Below are 7,841 nucleotides of genomic sequence, written 5' to 3'. Positions count from 1 at the left end.
TGCATGCTTGAATCAGCTCTCCATCTGGCTCTCAGGTGTTGAAGACCAGCTGTCCTGCTGCCTGGCAAGTCCTAGAAGACCAGATTTTGAGCTGCCTGCTGAATTCTTGAAGACCACTCTCCTGCTGTCTGGAGAAGGCTTGAAGACTGTACTCTAGCTGCCTGGTGAGTGTTTGAAGTCCAGTTCTCTTGCTGCCTGTCTGTGTGCTTGAAGACATGCTCTCCAGCTGCTTGTCTGAGTTCCTGAGGCCTGTGCCAGTGACTGAAGTCCAGCTCTCCAGCAGCCTACTTAGTACTTGAACCAGTTCTCCAGTTGTTTGGCTGAGTGCCTAAAGAAGAGCGTAGCTGAGGGCCAGATGATCAGCACTCCAGGAACCTGACTGAGTACCTGAATATCAGCTTTCCAGGTCTCTAACTGCATGCCAGAAGACAAGCACCCTAGCTTCCTGGCTAAATGCCTGAAGTACAGTTCTCCAGCAGTCAGGCTGAGTGACCAAAAACACCTCACCATTGGCCTGTCAGATGCTTGAACACCAGCACTTCATCTGCCTCTCTGAGTGCTTGAAGACCAGCTCTCCAGAGGCCTGTCTCAGTGACTGAAAATCCGCTCTTCAACTGCCTGTCTGAGTGAGAAAAGCAGGTCTTCAGCTGGCTGTTGAATACTTGAAGACCAGCTCTCAAGCTAGTTGGAGAGGGTATGAATACCAGCTTTCCAGCTGTTGTCTAATGTTTGAAGACCACCTATTCAGAAGGCTTGCAGATTGTTTCAAGACCAGCTCTCCAGCTGTCTGGTGAGACTTTGAAGATGAGCTCTCCTGCTGCCTTGTGAGTGTTTGAAGACCACTCTCCAGCAACTTGGCTAATTACTTGCAGAACACCAACTGTCCAACTGTTAGGCTGTGTGACAAATGACCAACTCTACAGTGACCTGGCTAAGATCAGAAAGCCAGCTCTCCAACGACCTGTATTTGAAGACCAACTCACCTACTGGCTGTTTGAGTGTTTGAAACCCAGCTCTCCAGCTGCCTATTTGATCACTTGAAGACCAGCTCTCCAGCTCTTGGGAGAGTACTTCTCCAGGAAGCTCACAAGTTTTGTTTGTTTGTTTGTTTTTTGAGCTACTGGGGACCAGGGATTGAACCCAGGACCTCATATGTGGGAAGCTGGTGCTCGACCCCTGAACCCCATCAGCTTCCCTGAGTTAGTTTTTTCGTTTGTTTTGCTTGTTGTTTGTTGTGTCTTTTTGTTTTCAGGAGGCACTGCGAACCAAACCCAGGACCTCCCATGTGGGAGGCAGGAGCTCAACCACTTGTGCCACATCTGCTCACCCATCACAAGTTTTTGAAGATCAGTTCTCCAGGTGGCTTGCTAATACTTTGAACACCAGCTCTTCAAAGTACAGCAAGTACTTGAAGAAGAGCTCTCCAGCAGCCTGATTGACTGACGAAAGACCAGGTCATCTGCAACCTATCTGAGTGCTTATGGATCAGTTCTCCATCCCCCCGTCTCAGTACTTGAAGACCAGTCCTCCAACAGACTGTCTGATGGCTTGCAGAACAACCCTCCAACTGCCTGTCTGAGTGCTTGAAGACCAGCTCTCTAACTACCTCTGATTGCTTAAAGCCAATCTCTCCAGCTGCCTGACAAGTGATTGAAGACTAGCTCTGCGTTGTCTGGTAACTGTTTGAAGACCTGCTCTCCAACCATCTGGTAGTTTTTGAAGACCATATTGCCAGATGGCTGACTGATTGTTTAAAGACCAGCTCCCCAGCTGCCTAATGAGAGCTTGGAGACCACCTCTCCTGCTGCCTGGTGAGTATTTGAAGACCTGCTCTCCAGCTGCCTGTCCTGAGTTCCTGAAGACCAGCTCTCCAGTGCTTGTCTGAGTACCTAAAAAGAGCTCTCCATGTCCCTAGATGAGTACTTGAAGACAAGCTCTCCAGCTACATTGTTGCATGCTTGAATCAACTCTCCAGCTGGCTTGTGAGTGCTTAAACACCAGCTTTCCCACTCCCTATTGAGTGTTAGCTGACTGCTCTCCTGCTGCCTGCTGAGAGTTTGAAAAATCCTTTCTAGGTGATGGTAGAATGTTTGAAATACAGGTCTCCATGTGCCTGTCCGAGTGCTTGATGACCAGCTCTCCAGCTGCCTCACTAGTTCTTGAACCAGCTCTCCAGCTGCTTGGCTGAAGCCTGAAGGAAAGCACTCTACTGCCTTGCTGCATCTCTGAAGAGGAGCTCTACAGCTGCCTTATTGAGTTCCAGGAGACCAGCTCTCCAGCAGCCTGGACAAGCGTTTGTAGACCTGCTCTCCTTTACCAGTCTGAGTGCTTAAAGACTAGATCTCCAACGGCCTGTCTGAGTACTTGAAGACCAACTCTGCAGGTTCCTGTGTGAATGCCTGAAGACCAGTCCTCCAGTTGCCTTGCAAGTGGTGAAGACCAGCTCTCCAGTTGGCTGGTGAGTGTTTGAAGACAAACTCACAGCTGGCTGGTGAGTTTATAAAGACCAACTCTCCAGATGGCTGGTGAGTGCTTGACAACCACCTCCCCCAGCTTCCTGGCTAGAGCTTGAAGACCAGCTCTCCAGCTTAATGGCAAGTGCCTTTATACCAGTTCTCCAGGTGCCTGTCTTTGTGCCAGAAAATTACTCCAGTGGTCTGGCTGATTCCCTGGAGAACAGCTCTCCAGCTGCCTGTCTGAGTACCAGAAGAACATATCACAAGCAACCTGGCTGAACGACAGAACACCAGCTCTCCGTGGGCAGTTGTGATGCTTGAAGACCTGCTCTCCATCTGCCTGGCTGAGTGCCAGAAGTCCAGAATTCCAGTAGCCTGGCTGAGTGTTTGAAAAACAGCTCTTCCAACTGCCTGGCTGAGTCATAAGACCAGTATTCCATTGACTTGGCTGAGTTCCAGAGGAACAGCTATCCAGTGACCTATCTCAGTACTTAAAGACCAGTTCTCCATCTGACTGTCATAGTGCTTGATGATCTGGTCTCCAGCTGCCTTGCTTAGTGCTTGAACCAGCTATCTAGCTGCCTGACTGTGTGCCAGAAGAAAAGCTCTCCAGCTGCCCAGCTGAGTGTTTGAACCAGCTCTCCAGAGCCTGGCTGAGTGCCTGACGAAGACCTCTCCAATTTCCTAGCTGAGTGCCAGAAAAGGAGCTATCCAGCTGCCTGCCTGTGTGTCCAACAACCAGGTCTCCAGCCACTTGTCTGAGTGCTTGGAGAATGGCTCTCCAGTTGCCTTGCTATGTGCATGACGACCAGCTCTCCAGTCACCTGTCTCAGTTTTTGAAATCCAGCTCTCCAACTGCCTATCTGTGTGCTTGAAGACCACGTAACTAGCTGTCGTGTGGAGTGCTTGAACTGGCTGTCCAGTGGCCTGCAAAAGTGCCTGAAGAAGAGTTCTCCAGCTGCCAGGTTGAGTGCCAGAAGACCAGCCCACCATCAGCCTGTTTGGGTGCATATAGAGCAGCTCTCTATCTGCGTATTTGAGTGCTTGCAGACCTTTTCTCCACTGGCCTGACTGAGTGCTGAGGACCTACTCTCAAACTGCTTGTCTGAGTGCTTGAAGAGTGGCTCTCCAGCTGCCTGGCAAGTGCTTGAAGACCAGCTGTCCAGTGGCTGGTGAGTTATTGAAGATCAGCTCTCCAGATGGTGAGCTGATTGAAGATTAGCTCTCCACCTGGGTGGTGAGTGCTTGAAGTCCAGCTCTTCAGCTGCCTTGCTGAGTGCTTCCTCCACCTTTCCAGCTGCCTAGCTGAGTGCTTGAAGAGCAGCTCTCCAGGTGCCTGGTGAGTGCTTGAAGACCAGCCCTCCCACTAGCTAGCCAATGGTTGAAGACCAGGTCATCAACTGGCTGGCAAGTTTTTGAAGACTAGCTTTCCAGATAGATGACCAGTGATTAAAGATCAGCTCTCCAGCTGACTGGCAAATTCCTGGGGACCATCTCTCCAACTGCCTGGATCACAAAAGAGGGAGAAGAGTTCTTAGAGGGAGGTACTAGCTTATGAAACTTGTTTTTAATCAGATTTGGCCCTATATGCACAGGCTATTTGAAAGCTGAGAATCAACTAGCTACTTCTTTCATCGGTGAAGTTTAACACCCTAAGAAAGAAGAAACGCAGCATTTGTTGAACAGCTGCTACGTACAGCTACTCCATACTTTGGGCATTCATCTCATTGACTTCTCACAGTGAGTCACGACATAGGGAATATCCCCACTAAACAGAGGAGGTCACTGAGATTCAGAGAGTTTAACCATGTGCACAAGGTCACAATGCTACTGGGTGGCAGAGCAGGGGTTTCAAGCCAGGTCTGACTCCACAGTCCATGTTTTTTTTTCTCAGTGGCTCACTGCCTCTGAAATGGGGAGAGGAAGAGGGAGAGGGAGGCTACAAAAGGTAATGATGCTGGAGTTTCCAGGTGCTGTGGGTAGGAAATAAGAGGCTGGAAAACCCCACTCAGCATCTTAAGGACCTGGTAGGACCTTGTCCTAGAGAGACATTCCCAGCTGAGCACCTCCCAAGAGAGATGCTTTGCTGCACTCGCTGACCTATCTCTAGCCAATGTCTTATATCGCATTCTTATCCCAGTAAGTCATGCGTGTATCCAGTAGGCTTGGTTACGCTCAGCCTCCAGTCCTTCCCTGTGGACCTTCTCTACAGGGAAAGCCAGTTTAGCCAAGTCAAACTTCAGTCTTAAGCATACCACCTTCATTCTTCTTACCATATCAACATTACACTATTATTTACTTAATGTTTTCCTGTAACTGACATCTTTTGCTTAAATTTTTAAAGTGGAACTGTACAGCATCTGCGAAATCACAGGTCTGTGTGTGACTCAGTGTCAGGGCCACGGGTCTTTCCTAACTCCCTCTCAACCATTCCTTGCATGTTGGCTTTGCCTTCAATCTTGAATCCCCATGACTACAAAGTGGCTGCTTAGCTCCAGCCACCAAGTTCAGAGTGATAAATCCAAAGGAAGAAAAGAGTTTCTTTTAGAAATTAGAAAGTCTTTTTCAGAAGCCCTTAACAAGTTTCTCTTCTCTGTCAGTCAGCTGGATTTGTCATATGTCTGCTGCTAAAGAGGAAATGGGGCTATCATTATTGACTTAGATTAATCAGAGCCCATTTCTTGGGGTAGGAATAGGGCTGACTCTCCCATAAAAAAAAAACCTGGCCACACAGAAAAAGGTATATAACTGAGAAAGTCAGGAGTTCATGATAAAGAAAGGAAGGAGGCAGGGAGGTGAGAGGGCAGCCAAGCGTAAGGCATCCAGTGTTGGAGCCCCTGCCACAGCAGGCTTTCCCAGTCTCCACACTATTGGCATTCTTTATCATCATTCAAGTCAGAACACCAGTGAGAGCTAGAGTGGGATCAGAGGGTCTGAAGAACTTGGACAAATAAGGGGTGAGTTCACATCCTGTATAGGACACTGCCCTGCCCAACACTTGGGGTGACGAAGGGGACACTGTTGGTACCAAGGCAAAGGGGCCTCCAGAAGCCAGAATGATCCATGCCCCTGGACCAGGATCCAACATCTGGAGGACATATACACGTACTTGCTGCTAGAATTCTTTGATCAGAAGAAGGACACAGCAAAACAGGAGGATTTCCCCCAAAAGTGAAGTCTACCCATGTCTCAGAGATGGTTGTTAAATATAGCCAAAGAAACCTATGGCCACCCAGGAAGCTATTCCAGGACTTGAAAGCTGACTTCAAAAAAAGAGCTTGTAACAGCAGCAGCAGGTAAAGGCCAAGCCAATTATGGTGGGATAAGGTCTTTAGATAGTGATTCTTACTTTTAGATGGTGGAGAATTCCAGGTTCATGGCCTCCAGGAAAGGCCAACAAAGCAAAAACCAGAAGGGAGGGGAAAGTAGTCAATTCCTGGCTTTTCCAGGAAATGGAAATTGCTCATCGTGCTGCTTTCCTCCCCCAGAACCCTTTTCTGTTGGGAGGGACTGAGGCACACATCCATTCATTATTAATGTAAAAATAGACAGGTTTGGTCAAAAATATTCTAGTAATTGGCCTGAAAGTTTAGCAAGATTGCTTTGTAGGAGGAAGAGGAGGAGGTGAAAGCAAAAGATAATTTGCAGAAGGTAAATCTGCAAAAGGGTTAAACAGACTTGAGCAGAAGTAAGTGATTCTGGGGATGGGGTCTGGAAGAGAACCCAAGTGTGAGCTGCCCAAGGCCTGTGCCAACTCAGAAGGACTCCGGCCAAAGACCGGCTCTGCCCAAGCCTGGCCATCTCCTTAGGGGATTAGGCAAGCTCCCTTATAGTAGAATCTCTTTGAATGTTTAACATCCTGTCGCTTTTTGAGAACTGTAAGAGCATGCCTGAATTTGGGGGGTACCATCCCTTCCCACCTGTCATTGTGTGTGACCATGTGGGGCTGGTTTCACTCCCAGTACCAGGGGTGAGTAGGGGGCTCGGGCTAGCCCGCCCAAGTTGAGAGAATCCAGCCCGTGTTCTGTTTGCGTCCAGGGAAGACAAGGTGACTCAGAGGAAGATGCACACCTGGGGCAACTGGGACCACGGCTGCCATCAGAAAGGGGGCCTGTCTGAGAATGCAGCCAGTGCAGGGCTAGTCACAGCCCCGGGCCAAGCCTTAGTGGAGTCTGAGCCAAAGGAAAAATCAGTCATAAAGATCCTGCTTCGGTTTAGAATTTTGTTATTTTGCCTCACAGGTATTTGCCACAGATCATTTTGCATTCATTTTGATTTTCTTAAAAGTTACCTTCATATGTAATTTATCTTGATAACTGAAGTTGTGGGCACCCCCTTATATTTTGTGCCTGAGGCAAGTGCCAGCTCTCCTAACCTCAGGCACAAAGCCTCACTCCCCCACCCTTGTCCCAATTTGGAACGGGAAGGCTTGGGCTCCAGTCCTGGTACTGCTACCTACAGTTTATGTGACCTGGAGCAAACTGCTTGGGTTTTTTGGCCCTTCGTTAATTCATCTGTAAAAAGGGGGTGGCCATGTCAGGGCCAGATTAAATGGGATGGTGTCTGTAACAAATCCCTGTAGACTGTGCCCACTGCGGTGTAAGGGACTCTTCTGGCTGAACGTGCAGCTACTCCTCCTCCAAGCAGCAAATGCAACGAGCTCACCCAGGGCTGGGTCCTGGGCCTGGGGGCTGCCAGCCTCATCCTCCTGCATCCTCACTGTAACCCCTGGGATTCTGACCTTGAGAAATAAATACCCTACTTGTAGTTATCCCTGTTTGCCAGATGAAACAGGCACAGACATGGGACTCCTGGCCAGGGCCCTGCAGCAGGAGGCACCCGATCCAGTAATTTCTCAGGGTGAAGGAGGAAGCAGCAAGCAGAGCCAGCCCATTACCAAGCGGCAGGTCAAGGCTGAAACATCGGCGCTGAGCTCACTTTATCAGAGGACCTGGGCTCGTGACTTTTCACCACTTGTGCTGCTTCGGATCAGGTTTGCACCTGACCTAACTTGAAACACTAGTGGTGGGTGTTGCCTGTCTGGTTACCATGAAGGGCATTGCCCATAGCTGCACAGCCTGCTGGGAGCGCGCCTGGGCCAATGGGAGCCCGGGGCAGAGGGAGCAAGGAAAACAAACTCTGTCTCAATAAACAAGCAAAACCTGGAGTGTTTGTGCCACCAAGTGGTGGGAAGGACAATTCACACCTCTCGTCAGGACCATTCACCTGCCAATTAAACTCCGAGGACGTACCTGTTTAGACTTTGGCTTGTGTAGAAAAACCATCCTTCTTCCTGCCCAGCATCCATCTCGCCTCCTTCCCAAGCTTCCTTCTGGTAAGGAACCCCCACCCCCATTCTCAGTGGGTTTGGGTGGGGCTGGCCAG

Source organism: Dasypus novemcinctus, chromosome 24 (assembly GCF_030445035.2).
Source record: "Dasypus novemcinctus isolate mDasNov1 chromosome 24, mDasNov1.1.hap2, whole genome shotgun sequence".
NCBI classification, from domain to species: domain Eukaryota; kingdom Metazoa; phylum Chordata; class Mammalia; order Cingulata; family Dasypodidae; genus Dasypus; species Dasypus novemcinctus.
The sequence above is the reverse complement of the archived record's forward strand: the minus strand, read 5'-3'. Positions refer to the sequence as shown.